Source organism: Pleurodeles waltl, chromosome 7 (assembly GCF_031143425.1).
Source record: "Pleurodeles waltl isolate 20211129_DDA chromosome 7, aPleWal1.hap1.20221129, whole genome shotgun sequence".
NCBI classification, from domain to species: Eukaryota; Metazoa; Chordata; class Amphibia; order Caudata; family Salamandridae; genus Pleurodeles; species Pleurodeles waltl.
In genome coordinates, this window is record NC_090446.1 from 430,787,445 (window position 1) to 430,807,975 (window position 20,531).

A 20,531-nucleotide genomic window follows, 5' to 3' on the forward strand; every position below is an offset into this window, starting at 1 on the left:
CACACTAAGTAACTTTGCACCTAACCTTTACCAGGTAAAGGTTAGACATATAGGTGACTTATAAGTTACTTAAGTGCAGTGTAAAATGGCTGTGAAATAACGTGGACGTTATTTCACTCAGGCTGCAGTGGCAGGCCTGTGTAAGAATTGTCAGAGCTCCCTATGGGTGGCAAAAGAAATGCTGCAGCCCATAGGGATCTCCTGGAACCCCAATACCCTGTGTACCTCAGTACCATATACTAGGGAATTATAAGGGTGTTCCAGTAAGCCAATGTAAATTGGTAAAATTGGTCACTAGCCTGTCAGTGACAATTTGAAATAAATGAGAGAGCATAACCACTGAGGTTCTGGTTAGCAGAGCCTCAGTGAGACAGTTAGGCACCACACAGGGAACACATACATATAGGCCACAAACTTATGAGCACTGGGGTCCTGACTAGCAGGGTCCCAGTGACACATAACAAACATACTGAAAACATGGGGTTTTCACTATGAGCACTGGGCCCTGGCTAGCAGGATCCCAGTGAGACAGTGAAAATACCCTGACATACACTCACAAACAGGCCAAAAGTGGGGGTAACAAGGCTAGAAAGAGGCTACTTTCTCACACAACCCCCCCCCAAACGAAGGACAATAAGGCTAACCTTGGCCAGTTGAGACTTTATTGTCTAAGTGGTGATAAGTAGAGAGTAGCTCTGCAATAGACTGGTTACTCCCTTTATCATCCACTATATGGTTACTTCCCTGTGGGGATGTAAACCACCCTGTTTGAAGTTTTTTAGCTAAGCAACAATGTGAAGATGTATTTTCAGAGTTTCTATCAGTAAGTTTTAGTTTAGAGCAGTGGGAATTGTCCACTGAACCTATTTGTAGTGATGGAAATGCCAGACAGGGATGCTGTCTCAGAAAAGCCATAGCTGGGCAAAAACTTTGTCCATATGGCTGGAAGAGAGAACAGGGATGCTGTTTCTCTTGAGTTGGAGCAGGGCAGGGATGCTGTCCTATGAGCTCCACACTAGGGCAGGGATGCTGTCCTAAGTGTTGTGAGGCAGTGCAGGGTTTCTGCACTAAAGTTTCTCTGGGAGGGTTGGAGGGATGCTCCATGTTAACTAAAATGGTGCTATTTTTCTCACCAATGTTAGTTATCCCACAGAGAGGTACTTCTACATCAGGGAGTACAGTTTTGCCAACTGATGATTCCCTTGGAACAGGTGCCACCCCAGGAGAGGTTTCTCCCACCACAGGAATGGTATCCTGAATGGTAGGGTGGTTAGGGGATACTGTGATACCCTTTTTACCTGTTGATGGACAGGGATCCTGAGTTTTCAGGCCTTCTCTCTTTTGCTTTTTCATTTCAGTAGAAATGAGAGGGAACAATTCCTCAGGGATGCCCAGCATGGCTGCATGGGCATAAAACTCTACATCAGCCCAACCTGAGGCCTCTAGGTCATTACCTAAGAGACAGTCTACAGGTAAGCTAGGTGATACCACCACCTGCTTAGGGCCAGTAACTCCACCCCAACTAAACTGAATTATAGCTAAGGGAAGAAACTTAGTGGAGTTATGGACATCAATAATTTTATACTGTTGTCCAATGATGTGTTGTTCAGGAGCCACTAGGTTTTCAGTCACCAAAGTGATACTGGCACCTGTGTCCCTGTAGGCCAGTGGTTCCCAAACTGTGCGCCGCGGCTCCCTGGTGCGCCGTCAAAACTAGCCAGGGGCGCCGCACACAGTCTGGAAACCACTCGGAGGTAAATTATTCTGACCAGCGGAGGGCGCCAAAGTACCATTAATAATATCCCTGTAACAAAAATTGTTTCCAATAAATGGTTTTCAGCAACGTGAAGGAGAGAATAAAGAAGACAAACGGTAAATAGTGTAGGTACAGGTACAGGCTGGGATTACGTTCCCCCACCCGCCAAAAAAAGTAACGTAACGTGGAGCCGTGGCCAACACGGCCAATAGGTCAAAGGAGCCGGGGATCAAAAAAGTTTGGGAACCACTGCTGTAGGCCAAGGCCTCAACACCATTTATTGAAACTGTCTGCCTGTACTTATCCATTGTAAGGGGACAAGCAGCCAGTGTGGCAAGGCCAATGCCACTAGGTGTGACAGAAACTGTCTTGGGACTGACTACCCCAGTTTCTATGATGGACCCATAAGTGAACCCAACTACACCCTTTGCTTGACTGTTGCCAGCAGTCCCACCACTAGTACCACTACTGCAAGGGGCACTAGAGCTTGATGTATTAGTGGTGGTAGGCTCAGGGGGTTTACCTGGACAGGACTTATCCCCTGGCCTATGGCCTCTGTTTTTACACACAAAGCACCAAGGCTTTTTAATGTGTGTGGGTTGAGAAGAAGAGGAAGAATTTGTTTTATCCCCACCCTCTGAAGAGTGTTTAAGATTTGAAGTGGGATCTTTGGTTTTACCCTTATCCCCATGCTTATCTTGAGATTTTTCACCATCTTTCTTCTTATTGCCATCTTTGTCACCCCCTGTATGAACTTTTCTGTTCACCCTTGTTCTGACCCATTTGTCTGCCTTCTTTCCCAATTCTTGGGGAGAGGTCAGATCAGAGTCTACCAGGTACTGGTGCAACAAATCCGACACACAATTATTAAGAATATGCTCTCTCAGGATCAAGTTATACAGGCTGTCATAATCAGTAACTTTACTGCCATGTAACCACCCCTCCAAGGCCTTCACTGAATGGTCAATGAAATCAACCCAGTCTTGTGAAGACTCCTTTTTGGTCTCTCTGAACTTTATCCTGTATTGTTCAGTGGTTAAGCCATAACCATCCAGGAGTGCATTCTTAAGAACTTGGAAATTATTAGCATCATTTTCTTTCACAGTAAGGAGCCTATCCCTACCTTTTCCACTAAATGATAGCCATAGGATAGCAGCCCACTGCCTTTGAGGGACATCCTGTACAACACAGGCCCTCTCAAGTGCAGCAAACCACTTGTTAATGTCATCCGCCTCCTTATAAGGGGGAACTATCTTGTGCAGATTCCTGGAATCATGCTCTTTTGCAGGATGACTATGGGGAATACTGCTGCTGCCACCATGGGTTTCTAAACCCAACTTCTGTCTCTCCTTCTCTACTTCTAAAGTCTGTCTATCCAAATCCAGCTGTTGCTTCTTGAGCTTCAGTCTGGTTTGTTCCACTCTCAATCTATTGAGCTCCCTTTCTAACAATCTGTCATCAGGGTGGGTGGGAGGGACATGCCTTGAAACAGAAGTATGGTGAGAATGGACAGAAGGAGACCTGTCCCTTACAGAGGGCACCCTAACAGCTTGGCTGACAGTGTAATGTGAGAGCACATCATCTGGATGATGTGACTCCACCTCAGTACCAACTATGCTAGACTGTCTTGTAATGGGAAGGCTAAGAAGTTTCTTTCCTGAACCTATACCTGGGGGAGTCCCTGGATCAGATTGAGAACCATTAGCTACTTTTTCAACAGTTGGGGCACTTTTAGCCTTATCCTGTTCTCTAAGCATATTAAGTAACAATTCCAAGGAAGGATTCTTCCCTACACTCAAACCTCTCTCTATGCAGAGACTCCTTGCTCCTTTCCAGCTAAGGTGATCATATGCAAGTTTGGACAGATCAACATTTTGGCCTGTGCCAGACATTTTTAGAGAGAGTTAAAGTGATAGTAAAAGATAAAAAGTTTGTCAGAGCTTTTAGAAAGACAGAAAAAAAACTTTTAAAACTTTTTAGAACTTTTTAGAAAGTTAGAAGTACTTTTCAGCACTTAGAAAAGAGTGAAAAGAGGAAATGCAAAACTTTTTGGCTATGTGTATATACACTGACCTTGTTTTGTATATTTTTCTCTTATGAAAAGTACAATGACAAGAGTGGTAAGTAGTCTCAAAGCACTTATCCCACCGCTGCACAACCAATGTAGGAGGCTGGACTGGCTTGTAGTGAGTACCAAGGGGTACTTGCACCTTGCACCAGGCCCAGTTATCCCTTATTAGTGTATAGGGTGTCTAGCAGCTTAGGCTGATAGATAATGGTAGCTTAGCAGAGCAGCTTAGGCTGAACTAGGAGACGTGTGAAGCTACTACAGTACCACTTAGTGTCATATGCACAATATCATAAGAAAACACAATACACAGTTATACTAAAAATAAAGGTACTTTATTTTTATGACAATATGCCAAAGTATCTTAGAGTGTACCCTCAGTGAGAGGATAGGAAATATACACAAGATATATATACACAATAGCAAAAATATGCAGTATAGTCTTAGAAAACAGTGCAAACAATGTATAGTTACAATAGGATGCAATGGGGAAACATAGGGATAGGGGCAACACAAACCATATACTCCAAAAGTGAAATGCGAACCACGAATGGACCCCAAACCTATGTGACCTTGTAGAGGGTCGCTGGGACTATTAGAAAATAGTGAGAGTTAGAAAAATAACCCTCCCCAAGACCCTGAAAAGTGAGTGCAAAATGCACTAAAGTTCCCCTAAGGACAAAGAAGTCGTGTTAGAGGAATAATGCAGGAAAGACACAAACCAGCAATGCAACAACTGTGGATTTCCAATCTAGGGTACCTGTGGAACAAGGGGACCAAGTCCAAAAGTCACAAGCAAGTCGGAGATGGGCAGATGCCCAGGAAATGCCAGCTGCGGGTGCAAAGAAGCTTCTACTGGATAGAAGAAGCTGAGGTTTCTGCAGGAACGAAAAGGGCTAGAGACTTCCCCTTTGGTGGACAGATCCCTCTCGCCGTGGAGAGTCGTGCAGAAGTGTTTTCCCGCCGAAAGAATGCCAACAAGCCTTGCTAGCTGCAAATCGTGCGGTTAGCGTTTTTGGACGCTGCTGAGGCCCAGGAGGGACCAGGAGGTCGCAAATTGGACCAGCAGAGAGAGGGGACGTCGAGCAAGACAAGGAGCCCTCTCTGAAGCAGGTAGCACCCGGAGAAGTGCCAGAAACAGGCACTACGAGGATGCGTGAAACGGTGCTCACCCGAAGTCGCACAAAGGAGTCCCACGTCGCCGGAGACCAACTTAGAAAGTCGTGCAATGCAGGTTAGAGTGCCGTGGACCCAGGCTTGGCTGTGCACAAAGGATTTCTGCCGAAAGTGCACAGGGGCCGGAGTAGCTGCAAAAGTCGCGGTTCCCAGCAATGCAGCCCAGCGAGGTGAGGCAAGATTTTACCTCCACCAAACTTGGACTGAAGAGTCACTGGACTGTGGGGGTCACTTGGACAGAGTCGCTGGATTCGAGGGACCTCGCTCGTCGTGCAGAGAGGAGACCCAAGGGACCGGTAATGCAGCTTTTTGGTGCCTGCGGTTGCAGGGGGAAGATTCCATCGACCCACGGGAGATTTCTTCGGAGCTTCTGGTGCAGAGAGGAGGCAGACTACCCCCACAGCATGCACAAGCAGGAAAACAGTCGAGAAGGCGGCAGGATCAGCGTTACAGAGTTGCAGTAGTCGTCTTTGCTACTATGTTGCAGGTTTGCAGGCTTCCAGCGCGGTCAGCAGTCGATTCCTTGGCAGAAGGTGAAGAGAGAGATGCAGAGGAACTCGGATGAGCTCTTGCATTCGTTATCTAAAGTTTCCCCAGAGACAGAGACCCTAAATAGCCAGAAAAGAGGGTTTGGCTACTTAGGAGAGGGGATAGGCTACTAACACCTGAAAGAGCCTATCAGAAGGAGTCTCTGACGTCACCTGGTGGCACTGGCCACTCAGAGCAGTCCAGTGTGCCAGCAGCACCTCTGTTTCCAAGATGGCAGAGGTCTGGAGCACACTGGAGGAGCTCTGGACACCTCCCAGGGGAGGTGCAGGTCAGGGGAGTGGTCACTCCCCTTTCCTTTGTCCAGTTTCGCGCCAGAGCAGGGCTAAGGGGTCCCCTGAACCGGTGTAGACTGGCTTATGCAGAATTGGGCACATCTGTGCCCAAGAAAGCATTTCCAGAGGCTGGGGGAGGCTACTCCTCCCCTGCCTTCACACCATTTTCCAAAGGGAGAGGGTGTCACACCCTCTCTCAGAGGAAGTTCTTTGTTCTGCCATCCTGGGCCAGGCCTGGCTGGACCCCAGGAGGGCAGATGCCTGTCTGAGGGGTTGGCAGCAGCAGCTGCAGTGAAACCCCAGGAAGGGCAGTTTGGCAGTACCAGGGTTTGTGCTACAGACCACTGGGATCATGGGATTGTGCCAACTATGCCAGGATGGCATAGAGGGGGCAATTCCATGATCATAGACATGTTACATGGCCATATTCGGAGTTACCATTGTGAAGCTACATATAGGTAGTGACCTATATGTAGTGCACATGTGTAATGGTGTCCCCGCACTCACAAAGTCCGGGGAATTGGCCCTGAACAATGTGGGGGCACCTTAGCTAGTGCCAGGGTGCCCTCACACTAAGTAACTTTGCACCTAACCTTTACCAGGTAAAGGTTAGACATATAGGTGACTTATAAGTTACTTAAGTGCAGTGTAAAATGGCTGTGAAATAACGTGGACGTTATTTCACTCAGGCTGCAGTGGCAGGCCTGTGTAAGAATTGTCAGAGCTCCCTATGGGTGGCAAAAGAAATGCTGCAGCCCATAGGGATCTCCTGGAACCCCAATACCCTGGGTACCTCAGTACCATATACTAGGGAATTATAAGGGTGTTCCAGTAAGCCAATGTAAATTGGTAAAATTGGTCACTAGCCTGTCAGTGACAATTTGAAATAAATGAGAGAGCATAACCACTGAGGTTCTGGTTAGCAGAGCCTCAGTGAGACAGTTAGGCACCACACAGGGAACACATACATATAGGCCACAAACTTATGAGCACTGGGGTCCTGACTAGCAGGGTCCCAGTGACACATAACAAACATACTGAAAACATGGGGTTTTCACTATGAGCACTGGGCCCTGGCTAGCAGGATCCCAGTGAGACAGTGAAAATACCCTGACATACACTCACAAACAGGCCAAAAGTGGGGGTAACAAGGCTAGAAAGAGGCTACTTTCTCACAACAACGTACTTCTCTATTCAGAGTCCCTGTCATAAAAGCCTTTATGGAAGGACTTAAACATATTATTCCACCAAGAACACCACCAGTTCCTGCATGGAATCTCAATATTGTACACACAAGATTATTGGGACCACCATTTGAGCCCATGCATTCATGTGATATTCAATTTCTCACTTCGAATGTTGCTTTCCTAGTAGCAATTACTTCATTAAGAAGAGCTAGTGAAATACAAGCATTCACTCTGGAGGCACCATTTTTCCAAGTACACAAACAAAAAGTAGTACTTAGGAGAAATCCAACATTTTTGCCAAAAGTAGTTTCTCCTTTTCACATTAACCAATCAGTGGAATTGCCAAACTTCTTCCCACAGACAGACTGAAATGCTGAAAGAACTCTTCGTACTCTTGACCTTGAAAGAGCTCTAACGTACTATGTTGATAGAAAAAAAGAGTTTAGGAAAACTAAACAGCTTTTTGTAGCTTTTCAACAGCCACATAAAGGGAATCCTATCTCTAGGCAAGGATTAGCTAGATGGATTGTAACATGTATTTACACATGTTACATTAAAGCAAAAAGCCAACGTTTAATATTTCCTAAAGCACATTCCACTAGGAAAAAAAGTGCTTCCATAGCATGTTTTTGGGGAGCATACCAATGGCAGACATATGCAAGGCTGCCACATGGTCCACACCACATACATTTACAAAGATTTGTTGTGTAGATGTATTTTCAAAGCAACAGGCCAATGTTGGTCAAGCAGTACTTAAAACTTTATTTCAAACTACTTCAACTCCTACAGGCTAGCCATCGCTGTTTTGGGAGAAGGACTGCTTTTTAGTCAATGCATAGCATGTGTATCTTCAGCTACACATGCCATCAAACTGAAAATGTCACTTTCCCAGTGTACATCTGTTCGTGGCATGTAGTGCTGCAGATTCCCATGCCCCCTCCCTCCTCCCCGGAAGCCTGAAGTCATTGCAGTTCTTATTTGTACATATGTATATGTATATTTACATTTGCATGGACATCTTATCTACTTACTACATTTAGTTGTGCATTTACATTATTTCACGCTATCACTCCTTCCTACACCCTTCTGCGGGAAAACAATCTAACAAAGGAGTCGATGCCCATGCGCACTATGACCAAGAGGAGAAGTCACTCGATCCTGTGACTCGAGAAAAAGATTTCTTCGAAGAAAAACAACTTGCAACACTCCGGGCCCAACACTAGATGGTGGACTAATGCATAGCATGTGAATCTGCAGCACTACATGCCACGAACAGATGTACACTGGGTATGTGACATTTTGACATATATATATATATATATATATATATATATATATATATATATATATCTATCTGTGTTTCAGGTGAGTGTGCAGAAGATGTGATGCAGTTAGACTTTGACCCTATGATGCAGTGCAGTGTGTTATTAGTACTTATATAGGGGGTTATTCCAACTTTGGAGGAGGTGTTAATCCGTCCCAAAAGTGACGGTAAAGTGACGGATATACCACCAGCCGTATTACGAGTTCCATAGGATATAATGGACTCGTAATACGGCTGGTGGTAAATCCGTCACTTTTCCGTCACTTTTGGGACGGATTAACACCTCCTCCAAAGTTGGAATAACCCCCTAAGTGATGTTTGATGGCTAGATGTTCCGAGTATTTAATGCAGCGTGGCAGTGCAGAGTGTTAGCATCAGTCGAGCATGGTTTGGGGCGATAGAGTAGCTACGGTGCAATGAAGTCAGGGGGACTTGTTCCGCTAGTGTGCAGTGTGGTGAGATGGTGCTCCTGGGAAGCTGTTGGGAAGCTGTGTAGCATGCTTTTTTGGGCAGCCGTGTAGCAAGCTCTCCTGGGAAGCCGTGTAGCATGCTGCATTTGTTTTCACTAGAATGCAGTGCTGAATTGTAAATTACTAGTGACCTTGGGGTACTGAGGTAGGTTACAGCTGGTAGTATTCGGGGGTCATAGGCTGGGTTAGTGTCACTAGAGGGCAAACACTGACGTCCTGAGTTCCACACACAACTGCATTAAAAAACTCCCAGTGTACAAATTATGTAGCATCAGTAAAATGTGGAGAAGTGGCTTTCAAAAGTGGCTTTATTCAGGTGAACTCGGTCTGTCCCGACGGGTTTAAGTCAAGAATCAACACAAGGTAGGAATCAGAACCATATTCTCCTTAGGGTGACCACCCGTCCGTAAATTTCACGGACTGCCCGTAATTTCGCCCTGCCATCCGTTGTCCGTGATGAAAGTCTTAACGGACGGCATTTGTCCGTAATTTTAGCGTTTCACCAAAAGGACACCGAAGGCAGGGCGAAATTACGGGTAGATTAGTTTCCCAAGCTGGATTGATAGGCAGGGAGTCTCCTGTTCTCGGAGGGATGGGCAGACGGATAAGAAAAGGCCTTCTTGCCAGTGTGTCTCCCCTAAAGAAATGCAAATGTGCAAACTGGTAAATCTGCAAATGTAAAGGGGATTGAAAACCTGCACTGACTTTAAACGAAGGAGTCACTTAAAGCTTTCTGATGGCAAAGATTTTTTCTTTTAGAGAGGTACCTTAAGGGTGTTCCAAGGTGAGCTGTGGAGTGTATGGTTTTAATGGAGTGTTATAAAAAAAAAGTTAGTACTAGGTATAAACTGTATATTATTCAAATCTGTATTTGAGAAGCACTTTTTAATATTTAACCAAAATGTATTTGCGCATTTTGTAGCAGCCTACATTATGATGTAATTGTATTTATATAGCGCTTACTATCCCTGACGAAGCGTCAAATGCATGTTTAAAATAAGGACTTACACATTCACAGTTCTTCCAGGGGCCTCGGTACCTCATAGTACTAACAAACAATGGCAACGCCAATAGGACTCGTCTGCGCAAGAGTTATTGGCTTTGCCAATGTGTTTTAGCCATATTATACATCAGAGTGGCTGCTAGCAGTTCATGGCTAAAAGTTAATGGCATAGTTGTGTGGAGTGGAGTAGAGCGGCATAGGAGCAGTGGCGTAGTGCCCAGTGTTGCAGGGTACAGTGCAGTTTTTAAGAGTGCATTGGCATAGAGTGCAGTGGTTTAGAGTGCAGTGGCATGGAGTGGCGTAGGACAGAGTAGAGTGGCATAGAGTGCAGTGGAGTAGAGTGGCATACAATAGAGTGGCAGAGAGTGCAGTAGTGTAGAGTGGTGCAGTGGCATAGAGTGCAGAGTAGATTCATGTGGCAGAGACTGCAGTGGTGTAGTGTAGCGTGGTGCAGTGCAGAGTAGAGTGTAGTGCTGTCAAGTGCAGTCGCTTAGAGTGGAGTGAAGCAGAGAAGAGTAGCATAGAGTGCAGTGGCATTGAGTGCAGTAGTACAAAGTAGATTGGTGTCCAGTACAGTGGGGAGAGTGCAATGTTGCAGAGTAGAATCAGTGCAGTCATGTAGAGTGGAGTAGAGTGGCACAGAGAGCAGTGGCGTAGAGTACAGTGGTGCAGAGTAGAGGGCAGTGGCGTAGAGTGGCATGGGGTAGTGTAGCATAGAGTGCAGTAGAGTGGAGTGGCATACAATAGAGTGCCAGAGAGTGCAGTAATGCAGAGTGGTGCAGTGTCAGAGTGCAGAGTAGACTTGTGAGATAAATGTAGAGTCCCAGGCATACACTCTAGTGCTGTGAGACTACAGACAAGTTGTGGCTTCCTCACATCCTGACATTAGGTGTGAGACTGTTGGCCACACCATCTGCCCTGCCTCTTTATATTTTTTTTAGATTGAAAGTCCATGGGTGGTTGGGGTGAGCCAGATGTTTTTGTTCAATGTGTTTAAACTTACATAAGGTTAATTACCTTAATGTTTCCCAAACTATTTGCCAGGGGTTTTAAAACGTTCAGAAACATTATCAAAAATGTGCTGTTACTTTCTTCTCAAGAAAGATTGGGTAGATTTGGGTAGGGGTGATGGCCTTGCTGCAGTACTGAAGGGCATTAATTTACTACTGACCAAGGACATCATGTGACACCTGAATGTAGCATACCAGGAGGCAATCACAAAAAGACCACAGTGAATAAATAGTGCTATGTTAAAAAGTAAATACATTCACTGACAACATAGAGAGGCATGGCCTCCCTTGCGTGTGTCAGTAAAACTGACATTTGTTCTTGAATTTGTGTGCTGAATTTTGACCCTTTGTCCTGAATTTTTGTCCTGAATTTTGACCCTTTGTCCTGAATTTTTTACAGTCCTGTCCAGAATTTCCATCAATGCCAGGTGGTCACCCTAATTCTCCTGCGACCTTTTGTTGTACATGCATTACATTTGGAGCTGGAGCTAATATTTTTTCTGTCAGGTGTACAAGGAATAAAAGCGGAACTAAGCGTGAGACAGGATCCGGAGACCGGCGGGAGATCAAGGAATTAGTGCAACGGAGGTGAGAGAGTAAGAAAGCAATAGTGAAAGACAAAAACAAGGCAAGGAGAGTGCCAACACTAACACAGTGCGTCGCAGCATTTAGGTGTTTCCTTATTGTGTCCGGGCATGTCGTGGAGTTTCTTGATGAGCATCTGCAGTCAGGCTTGTAGCTAAGGGGTGTCACATCCCCCTAAAATATGGGTTTTCCAGCTAAACTTTGATTTCAGGGACTCTTGGATCTGTCAGTGTCTTTGTAGCTTTTCCCTTGGCTTCTTCATAGCAGATACCCTTTTGCCCTTTAACCTTTAAAACACTTGTTTAGACCTGCACCTCCTCCGTTCCACGCACTGTGTGGCAAGGATAAACAGAGGCTTAACTCGGCTCTATTACCTAACAGCTCTAACATGATCTGACGCAGTGCGTCCTTTCAAGGAATAAATCTGTGATTCTCGTCCTCTTTGTACCCTAAGAGAATATCACTATTTTGTATTAGGTACTTAGGGGTTGGTAGACATCAAAACATCTTTGCCATGATTGGACACCTCTGTTGAGTAGCTCTGCTATAGGGGAGAGATGTGAAGTGAACGAGTAGGACAGAGGTACACAAACTTCTCCTCGCACTTTTACATTGTCTACTGGAGAGTAGCAAATGTAACAAGACTTAGAACCCTTCCATGTCTGTATACTCTTCCTGACTGTTTTTAGCAGGGCAATCACGGCATCCAGGCCTCTAACTCCAAATATGCATATCGACACGTCGTTTCTTCCTAAATAATTGGGCAAAGATTGGAAAGCACCTTTTTCTGTTGTTGGTGAGTTGAGTGGCAGAATATCTAGAATGAAAATTAACCACTTTTTTATCTTTGATATTGCTCCCCTCCACCTCATCATCACATTCTGTTTTAGCCTCCACGAGCGGAATATACTGATTTATCAACAGACCCTCAAGCTTGAGATGTCCCAGGAATAAAAATGCAATCTGAAAAGTAAGCCCACTACTCCCTGGAGTTAAGTGTATGCTATATATCTAATAGCTAAACAAAAGTTTAAAAAATATAGGGCCTGATTACAACTTTGGCGGAGGGAGTTAATCCATCCCAAATGTGACGGATATCCCGCCCACCGTATTACCAGTTCCATAGGATATAATGGACTCGTAATATGGCGGGCGGGATATCCGTCACATTTAGGACTGATTAACCCCCTCCACCAAAGTTGTAATCAGGCCCATAGTCTTGATGTGACACACACAAACACTAGACATTTGTATTGTACAGCAAGTACATTAGCCCCCCAAGCAGTTTTACTGGCAATAGAACCTATAACATGAATGATTTTGCACACAGACCACTGCAAAAGAAGCTTAACCTTCTGAGCTATTTCATTTGATTGAAATCTGTAAACTGCAGGAGACAGTCTCCTCTTCCTGTAGCATGTGCCTAAATTACAAATGGTCTACTTGCTGACAACGATATGCCTCATGCTACAGTCTTGCTTAAAACCATACAGTTTGTGCCTTTATATTGAGACTTTAAACAGCGTTTGGTTGAAGAGTTGAAATGTTCATACAGTTTATTGCAGTTGTGCTGAAACTAGAGGTGCGGCAGGTGCTGCATCACCGTGAGATTTCCCGGAGAGAGTTCAGAAGATGAACAGGCCTTCGGAGTTTTTTGTCTTGTAGCTTTAACTGTCTGATTACACAAAAATCAAAGGTCAATTATAATTAAGCTTAGTCAAGAAAAGAGTGTTTACAAGTCATTGTTTTTTTATTCTTCAACAGGTGAAATTGGATTAATATTTGTCTGACTGCAAAGCGAAGGCATTTTGCAGTTTGAACTTAAGTGAAATACGTCTTTACATGCAGTGATGTAGAGAAAATGTGGGCCCTTTTCTGTGATTTACAGCCTATTAATAACAAGCATTGGCAAAGCCAATAGGTCTTGGCAATTGGCGTCCTATTGCCTTTGGCAGTGGGCTGGAGGTTATGAATGGAAGTGCAGTGAAGGTGGTGAATGGGAGGGTGAGTGGGGGGTGTCTTCTGCAGTGCTGAGGGTGGATCATGGATGGTGCAGAGTGGCAACGAAACCGCGCCTGTATTTGTGCCCCAAAGACAGTCACACTGCAGGAGTAAGTGCTCTTAGGTCACCCGGGTCACTGAGAAACCACGGAAAGAGTTGTAAAATCCAGACATGAAGGCATGCAGGTGGCGGTGGGGATGAGATGTGATAAAACAGGGACAGGGGCGGGTAGATGGGTGAAGAAGAAAGGAAGGGTGATGGGTGGCAGGGAAAAGAAGCAGCAACGGACAGGGATATGGCACCGAGCATTATAAAAAGAAACAATCAGAAAGTCACAAACGGTTCAAGAAACAAGCAGAAAACAGACAGAAAGCAGAAATGGGCAAGAAACTAAGAGAAAGGCAGAAACAGAGGGCAAGAAACAAACAGAAAGGCAGAAACAGAGGACAAGAAACTAGCAGAAAGGCACAAAGAGAGAGCAAGAAACGAGCAGAAAGGCACAAACAGCATGCAGGAGACAAGCATAAAATAAGCAGAAAGGCAGAAACAGAGGGCAAGAAACTAGCAGAAAGGCACAAAGGCAGGTCAAGAAACGGGCAGAAAGGCACAAACAAAAGGCAAGAATCTAGCAGAAAGGCACAAACAGAAGGCAAGAAACTAAAAGGCACAAACAGAGGGCTGGAAATGAGCAGAAAGGCACAAACAGAAGGCAGGAAACAAGCAGAAAGGCACAAACAGAAGGCAAGAAATGAGCAGAAAGGCATAAACAGGAGGCAAGAAATGAGCAGAAAACAGGCAGAGAGGTAGAAACAGAGGTCAAGAAACAAACAGAAAGGCACAGAGAGCAAGAAGTGAGCAGAAAGCACACACACTGCACGAAATGAGCAGAAAGACACAAACAGAGTGCAAGAAACGAGCAGAAAGGTACAACCAGAGGACAAGAAACGAGCAGAAAGGCAGAAACAGAGGGCAAGAAAATAGCAGAAAGGCAGAAACAAAAGGCAGGAAATTAACATAAAACAATCAGAAATGCAGAAACAAGTCAGGAAATGAGCAGAAAGGCACAAAGTGCAGGCAACAAGCAGAAAGGCAGAAACAGAGGGCAGGAAAATAGCAGAAAGGCAGAAACAAAAGGTAGGAAATTAGCATAAAACAATCAGAAATGCAGAAACAAGTCAAGAAAAGAGCAGAAAGGCACAAACAGAGGGCAAGAAGCAAACAGAAAGGCACATACAGATGGCAAGAAATGAGCAGAAAGGCACAAACAGAAGGCAGGAAACAAGCATAAAACAAGCAGAAAGGCAGAAACAGAGGGCGAGAAGCGAGCAGAAAGGCACAAAGGGAGGTCAAGAAATGGGCAGAAAGGCATAAACAGAAGGCAAGTAATGAGCAGAAAGGCACAAACAGAAGGCAGGAAACGAGCATAAAACAAGCAGAAAGGCAGAAACAGAGGGCAAGAAACGAGCAGAAAGGCCCAAAGGGAGGTCAAGAAATGGGCAGAAAGGCACAAACAGAAGGTAAGAAACAAGCAGAAAGGCTGAAACAGAAGACAGGAAATTAGCAGAAAGGCACAAACAGAAGGCAAGTAATGAGCAGAAAGGCATAAACAGAAGGCAAGAAATGAGCAGAAAACAGGCAGAGAGGCAGAAACGGAGCAAGAAACAAACAGGCACATTGGGCAAGAAACGAGCAGAAAGGCACAACAATGCAAGAAATGAGCAGAAAGACACAGAGTGAAAATAACAAGCAGAAAGGCACAGAGAACAAGAAACGAGTAGAACGATACAACCAGATGACAAGAAATTAGCATAAAGGCACAAACAGAGGGTAAGAAATTAGCAGAAAGGTAGAAGCAGAGGACAAGAAAAGAGCAGAAAGGCAGAAATAGAAGACAAGAAATTAGCATAAAACAAGCAGAAATGCAGAAACAAGTCAAGAAATTAGCAGAAAGGCACAAACAGAGGGCAAGAAATGAGCAGAAAGGAAGAAACAGAGGGCAAAAAACAGTCAGGAAACAAGCAGAATGGCACAAACCAAACAGGGAAAGAAACAAGCAGAAAGGCAGAATCAGAGGTTAAGAAATGGGTACAGCACAAACAGAATGAAAGAAATGAACAGAAAGCAGGCAGAGAGGCACAAAAAAGGAAAGCAGCTATACGGAAACCCACATGTTGGGACCAGTCAGCATTTGAAAAGAAAATGAAAAAGATATCCCAAACAATGGCTAATAAGGATGCTGCGGACCTTAACTGTAGTTGGCTGGTGCTCTCGGGGAGGACTAAACACCAGAAAAAGCATGATGTTTGCATTCCCTTCATGAATGGGAATGCTGCAAAATGGAAAGATGATGTTGCCAGCAAATGGGAAGGCTGTAGGCTGAGTGAAACCCACGATGAAGACAAAGCAGTCTTGGTTCCGAGACACGCATGCGCATTGTCTAGAGCTGAGACCTAAAAATATTTAAAAAAATTAAAAAGAAAAAAACATATTGATGGTGAGGGGCAGCAGAAAAAAAGAGGAGTTGGTGGGAGTCTAGAGGAAGATCCATCAAAGCTGGAGCGGAGGAAATAGGAGGAGTTTGGGGATGAGGACCAAAAAAAAAAGCAGGACAAGAAGGGTGGGGAAGCAATGGAATGGATGAGGTAGAATTAGGGATGCAGGGAAGCAATCTCAGTGTGGGATTGGAGGCGGACAGCACATGAGGCTGACAGCAAGACAGCTCATACAGTACCATGGACTAATGAAATAAAATGAAACAAAGAGTCCCCTGAATATAAGCAGAGGAAGGATAAAAGTCATACAACCAAAAAGATTTTGAAGACGTTATGCTCAGGGGGAACACACGCAAGCAGAGGAAGGAAATCTAGTGAATAAGATGCATAACCAATGATATTCATAAGAAAGTCAACCAGTGGTAAGCAGTGAAATGCACAAAAGCACACTATAAGTATTGGTATTGTCCATAATAGGTCTTTGACGACAGAGAGCTAGTTCTCGCTGACTGTAGGCAAGAACAAACTAAGGACCACAGGGACATTTTGGCCAAAGGCTTGGTGAACAGGGACGAAGAGGGCCAACTTTAAAGTGCAAACTGGAATGTATTAACTTTCGACCTCTGAACAAGCTGAGGTCATGTATAGAAATGCAGGGACACATGCTGTAGGGAGTGTACCCCTCTAGAGTAAGTGACATATAAAAGCCACTATTGGCAAATGTCTTATTGTACTGCCAGAAATGGATGTAAGAGTGAGTAAAACTCTAGAAAATGGCCTCCAAAAGGCCTTGCTGCTAGAACAAAGGGAGCACCATAGCAACATAATGCAGCTGCCCCTTTCCCTGATTTTAAAGGAAATTATAACATAGCATGATATCTGTAAAATGTGTGCCCACCCCTGTGGGGGCGGCATTTTAGAGCTGGGTAACTGATGGTTATTATACAACTCAGTGGTATTCTTTTATCCACCGCAATGGGCTTAGAGCAGTGGTTCCCAATCTGTGCGCAGCGGCTCCCTGGTGCGCCGTCAAAACTAGCCAGGGGCGCCGCACACAGTTTGGAAACCACTCGGAGGTGCTTCGAATCAGTAGCTTTCATCGTGGTATTGTAAACAGAACACCCTGAATTAATTACTGTGACCAGAGGAGGGCACCAAAGTACCATGAATAATATCCCTATGACAAAAGAACAAAAATAGTTTCCAATAAATGATTTTCAGCAACCTAAACGAGAGAATAAAGAAGACAAACTGTAAATAGTGTAGGTACAGGTAAATAGAGACAGACATGAGACTCCAGAGCGCCCAGCCTCTGTGATAAATCTGAATGTGGGAACAATGAAACCAGAGTTCATTTCTCTGGCGCTGACAAAGCAAGACGGATACCAGAAAGACATAGGCCCATATTTATACTTTTTTAGCGCCGCATTTGCGCCGCTTTTTGACGCAAAAACGGCGCAAACTTACAAAATACAATGGTATTTTACAAGTTTGCGCCGCTTTTGCGTCAAAAAGTGACGCAAATGCGGCGCTAAAAAAGTATAAGTACGGGCCCAAATTTATGAAGGTGTCTGAGAAGAAAAGAAAATATCCAAGAAAAACTGAAAAATAATAACGGACCCATTCTAGCACAGGAAGGAGATGTCAGAAGCAGCCGCCAGATGGGTTACATCCTTTCACCAGTTTTGTCAAAGGAGGAGATGTGGCCTAGCAGTTAGAGCTGGTGACTTTAGAACTGGGGAACCAGGCTGGAGTCCTGGCGTCAGCTACGATCCTTTGATTCTGTGCAAATTACTTAATCTCATCAGTGCCTATTTAAAAATAAAACCTGACCCTATGTAGTGTCATCTGGTGCTCTTCTAAAGCTCTCTAATGCCCTCATCAGCTTCATCCCAATTATTTTCCAGGCTAAAAATGGTAGTACTCCAGAGGCTGGGATTACGGCCCGTATTTATACTTTTTTTGCGCCGCATTTGCGTCGTTTTTTTATGCAAAAACGGCGCAAACTTGCAAAATGCCATTGTATTTTGTAAGTTTGCGCCGTTTTGCGTCAAAAAGCGGCGCAAAAAAATGTATAAATACGGGCCTACTTTCCCCCACCCGCCAAAAAAAAGTAACATAATGGGGAACCGTGGCCAACACGGCCAATAGATCAAAGGAGCCAGGGATCGAAAAAGTTTGGGAACCACTGGCTTAGAGGCTCGATCCAGCGGGATTCAAAACTGACGTGGTATCAAAAATAGTGTCTTGTGAGAGGTAAATCATTCGACTGAGCTACAAAACCAGTTAGGAAAGAGCATTCACTTGGGAAGAGGATGCACAACCCATCTGCCAAACATGCTCTGCATCATCATTTGATAATTAAGACATAAGCTTCAAAACCATCATTCGATAATTAAGACACAAGCTTTAAAATCTGATCTGCCAAAAGCCTTTCTTTTTTTCATTTTTTCCTGAATTTGCATGTTTATGTTGCCTACTTCTGCTTTGCCTCTTTACCAACTGATGTGCCATAAAAGCTAAATAAAGCCTTCTGACAATAGGCAAGGCTGACACTGACCTGCGACCTCTAAAGGATTCACATGGAGCATCTGACAAGCTACTGTTTGGCAGACATCACCCTAATCGGAGCAAAACCATCCATGTGTAATCCAACACAAAAAGAAAAGGCAATTTAATTTGGGCTTCTGCTAAGATTGGACATCAGCTGCTGCCTGGCCTGAAGGCATAATAATACGGACGTCTGTAAAAAGAAAACTTTTCAGTATGGCTGAAGAGTATTAAAGTTAGCAAATTGCTTAAGTTGCTGTTTAAAGGTACCATAATACACGGTGTTATTATTTACAAAGGTATTTCCAACGCTGGTCTGTTGTACGCAGATATCCTTGTAATTCGACAAGGGAACGGGCCAGTCCCATTCAGATGAAGTACCAAAACGAATTATGAAAATGAAAAATTACACATAAAATGGGTGTTTTCCTGTGGCTTGTCTGACAGTTTAGACAAGAATGTCATTTGTTTTTAATATGGGTTTATGTTGGGAAACAGTGTAATCTCAAGTGGCCCTCGCTGAATACTCTTTATAGGAGAGGAGAGGTTTCTAAATGCAAAGTAAATCAATCAAGGCATTTGTAAAGCGCAGCTGAAGTGGGGGGGAGGGGGGGGGGGCGGGGGGGGAGGGGTTGGGGTGTTTGCTACTGCTTGGACAGCCAAGTCTTGAGGTGTCTCCCACAGGTAAGTAGTTCCTATGTCTGTCGTCATATTATCTCACTCACTATCATTCATGTTTGGACTAACGCTTGCGGATTGAAGGCTGTGCAAATCTAAATGTAGATAAAGGAAACGTGGTCTTTGCAGGAGAGCAGCTGGCAAGAGCGTTGACAGCAATTTGAGGAATTATGTTAACGCATTTTGAGTAGTGTAGGCATGCAACTACAGCATATCTTCTCAAACAGGAGCCGAGCGTTAACCTGGTAATCATCATGTTGATGCTGAACATTCCCAGCCCTCCTTCCGTGACGTCATGCCCTGGGGCTGCGGCTCCACGCAATTTTATTTCTAAACAACTCGGCTCTTGAACGGTGAGCGTGGCCACCCTATATTCAGTTCTCTTGGGAGCTCCTGCCGTAGCTGCAGTGAACTGCTGTTGTGCCCGCACACGTGCGCAATGCAGTGTTGCAATGGCTCTTTGTTGCGGGGGTGGCTGGAATGGCGCATAGTGTAGTTTTAATGTCCATCATGTTGGCAATGTTGTATTGAAGAGACTGAGAGAAACTGAAGCGAGGAGAACACCCCCCAACCCCCCCCCCCCCAATCTGGTCTATGTAACCCGAAACTGTCCATGGAAAGTGAGGAATATGATGAGCTGTGTCCATGAGAGCTGCCACGGCGGGCACAGAGAAAGATGGCAGATCTTTAATTACAGCATTTGTGATGAGATGAGAACGAGATCTACAGCCCTGCTGGATGGAGCCAGTGGAAAACGGAAGAGAAACAGCATAGGGAGGTGAACAATAAAACCGATCTGAACAACAACAGGGTTGGGTTACGGTGGGTTTGGAGGCAGCTTGCAAAAGCAGGAGCAGTCATTTTGAGTGCCCAAACACAAAGAAACAAGCATTTGCAATGCAACCGGTCTCACACGTGCTTGAGCTAGAGCAGTTAGCATTGTAGACTCCTAACAAGACTTTTCTTGTCACATAAATTTAAAATGAAAATAAAACAGTTTCACATAACTAACTGGACTTTACTTGCCACATAAACTGGAAAGTAAAAGTATCACATAAGTGAGCTGATGGCCGCCATCAGTGCAAAACAGACACACAAAGGGAAACAAGAGTTCACTCATAGTAAAACCTATCGGCAAAAGTACAATTATCTACGTAACTGGAAAAAGTGCAATTAATTATGTAACAGGGTCAATGTCATGCAAAGTGCTGAACTTCTGTCCAGCGAGATCGCGCTACGAAAAAAGAGAAAAATTAGTCCAGAAACCGGATGGAAAACGTGGAGCCTCGTATGTTTTCAGTACTTGGTCGCTGAGCTCGAGGAGGGCTAAACACTGAAAAAGGCATGACTTATGCATGCCTTTCACTAATGAAAGCAAGCAGATTTTAAAAGGCAAGCTCACAAACCAA

At 44.6% G+C, this 20,531-nt stretch overlaps 1 protein-coding gene across 1 annotated transcript in view; it reads left to right on the top strand.

Moving 5' to 3' along the window:
• The window catches only part of LOC138304146 (uncharacterized), a 621,705-nt gene that overhangs the window by 123,247 nt on the left and 477,927 nt on the right, over positions 1-20,531 (top strand). The gene's annotated exons all lie outside the window — the stretch shown is intronic.